Genomic DNA, 3,174 nt, shown 5'->3' on the forward strand with positions numbered 1-3,174 from the left:
GGGGGATACTTTTGATTTTGTTTCCAAAATTAAGCACCGAAATAGTTTCGGAAACTGATTTTAGTAAAGGAATGAAAGCGAGCATGGACACCTTTGAAAAACAGTCAAACTAAAGTATTCCACATAATTTCCTATGCAAATTATAGAAGTATGTATTACAAGGCAATACAATGAAGTTTTGACAAAAATTTTACCATCCGACGAAGAAATGTGTCATAGGTACTCACCACCATGACAGTTAATTTTGCTGATGTCCACATAACAAAATTAGAGCTATAGTTACTAGAGACATTTAAATCATTGCTAATTCATAAACCAGTTATTTTGGTTACGGTTGAGTGATGACGTCTTTTTCGTTTGGGAAGGAACGAAAGACAATCTTTTAATTTTTACATTTTTGCTCTGGTGGAGAAATGGTTGGAGTGTTCTATCAGATTTATACAAAACTTTTAAACAAATAGGACAAATAGGTGTATTACTCTTTTTCTTTTTTTTCTGTTTTTCTTTTTAATTTTTCATTTTGTTTTCTTGTTCTAATGAATAACATGAACGAAATGGTTGTATACAGTGCTCAAGTGCATTACAACTAAGAAAAAAAAAAAAAGCCACCAGGTCTACTTTTGATGGATTTCGAGAACCATGGAAGTTTTGAAGGACGTAGTGTCACGACAGCTAACGATTGATGCGGGGAGTTTATTCCATGCTTCAACAATTCTGAGCGTGAAAAAATATTTCCGAAGGTCATGTTGTTTTTTGATTTTATAAGCATGTCCGCGAGTGTTTGTCATATGGAATTCAAAAAGGTACCCAAGGTTGTTGTTTGAAAGATGGTGGATAATCTTGTGGGTGTCTACCAAGTCAGTTGCCAGACGTCTGAGCTTCTATGTGTCCATGCCTAGGGAAACAAGACGTTCAGAGTATGGTAAGTACCTAACGATGGGTATTCGTTCTGTTGCACGATTCTGAACAGTTTCCAGGATATTTATATGCTGAGCAATCTAGTTGAGTTTTTAAATTTTTGTATTTTTTAGTATTATTGTGTTTTATTTTGGATCTGGGATAGACAGGCGTACTTTTTCATATATCGTTTACTTGTTTCAGTGTTTTGAACTGCGGCCATGCTGGGGTACCGCCTTGAAGTGTTTGGTCGAATCCCAGTACTTATTTTTAAACTCTGGAATTCATTCTATCGCTCCTCTTTTTGCAGAAGTGCTAAGTTACGGAGATGTAAACAAACCAACACACATCACAGGATTCCACACAGTTTTCAGCTACCAAATTCACTCTTAAGGTACTGCCCAGCTCCGAGCTATAGTAGAAGGTACTTGCTAAAAGTGCTGCGCAGTGGGACTGAACCCCAAACTCTCTACTATTGGCACAAGGCTTGAAATTAGAGGAGGTGGATAGTCGATTACATCGACTCCAGTACTCGACTAGTACGTTTTTCATCGACCCCGAAAGGGTGAAAGGCAAAGACGACCTCGGCGGAATTTGAACTCAGAACGTAAAGACGAACGAAATGCCGTTAAGCATTTCGCCCGGCTTGTTAACGATTCTGCCACCACCACCATAATCATCATCATCATCATCATCTGATCTGATGATGATGATGATGATGATGATGATGATGATGATCACTGCCATCAATTTTGACATATGAATGTTTGAAGGAGAGGATTGAGAAAAAAAAAGATAAACAAAGAAAAAAAAACCTTTAAGAGTAAAAGTAACTGCATCTATTTGTGATGGATTCTTGAACGTAATTTGAATGCAGCTATGGATTTTGCTATGAAGTCACAGTGGGGACAACGGTGATTTTGATTTTGCCTGGGATTGGACAAATGTATTTGTTGATTGCAGGATATAATCCTTTTATTGCTTTGTTTCTTCCACTCAAATAGTAATAATAATACGGTTTTTGATTTTAACTGATTGGAAGTGCTATCATGTACATTGTTTTGTCTTGATATAAAAGGTGGGCTACAGCAAATATTCTGCTCAATACCACAGATTTGATTGTCGGTTGCTTGACCTTCACCAGTTAAGCAGGTGTATCCCTGATCACGTGCAGAAGTAGTGAGTGAGCATCATAGTCATGTGTTGAGAGGAATTCTTTAGGGTTTGAATAATTCACCTTTGGAAACATGGATGTTTCGTTCAACATTCTTAAACAACCCTTATTCAGGGACCTTTTGAGCGGGATGGGCTACTCGACCTGAAGAAAGTTCTAACTGGGCTCCACCTACATGGTCATGCGCTGTTTATCTTAATATGAGATCACCATGTCGTGCACATATGATTGTGATGCATGTGCCCGGTGTACCCTTATCAGACAGATAGTCATGATGAGTACATTGGGCCTCGGATATTTGTACCCCAATGTCACTTTGATGGTATGCGCTTCTCTTTCACTCAATAATAATAATAATAATAATAATAATAATAATAATAATAACGACAATAATAATAATAATAATAATAATAATAATAATAATAATAATAATAATAATAATAATAATAATAATAATAACGACAATAATAATAATAATAATAATAATAATAATAATAATAATAACGACAATAATAATAATAATAATAATAATAATAATAATAATAATGGTTTCAAATTTTATGACAAGGGCAGCAGTTTTGGAGGAGAGGATGAGTCGTTTACATCGACCCCAGTGTTCAAGTGGTACTTATTTTATCGACCCCGAAAGGACGAAAGGTAAAATCGACCTCAGTAGAATTGGAACTCAGAATGTAAGGCCGGAAAAAATGCTACTACGCGATTTGCACCTAACTCTAAAACTTCTGCTGTAGTAATAATTATAGCAGTTTCACATTATTTACTAATGTGAAGAAATAGGTAACATACACACACACACACACACACACTGTACATACGCAAGCAAACGTCTGTGTCTGTGAATGTGTGTGTGTGTGTGTGAGAGAGAGAGAGAGAGAGAGAGACTGTATGTGTCAGTGTGCGTACGCACGCGCACGCGAGCATGCGTATGTGTGCTTGCACTTTTTGCATAATTGTGTATAAATTATATATCCTGTTTTGCATAATTTATATATCCTGCTGCGATGTTTAATGTTAAGTACCAGGACATTGAGGTATGGAGTAAGGGGAGAAGAAAGAGAAAGAAGTGTTATTTGTTATTGCGT

The sequence above is a fragment of the Octopus bimaculoides genome, chromosome 8, assembly GCF_001194135.2.
Source record: "Octopus bimaculoides isolate UCB-OBI-ISO-001 chromosome 8, ASM119413v2, whole genome shotgun sequence".
NCBI classification, from domain to species: Eukaryota; Metazoa; Mollusca; class Cephalopoda; order Octopoda; family Octopodidae; genus Octopus; species Octopus bimaculoides.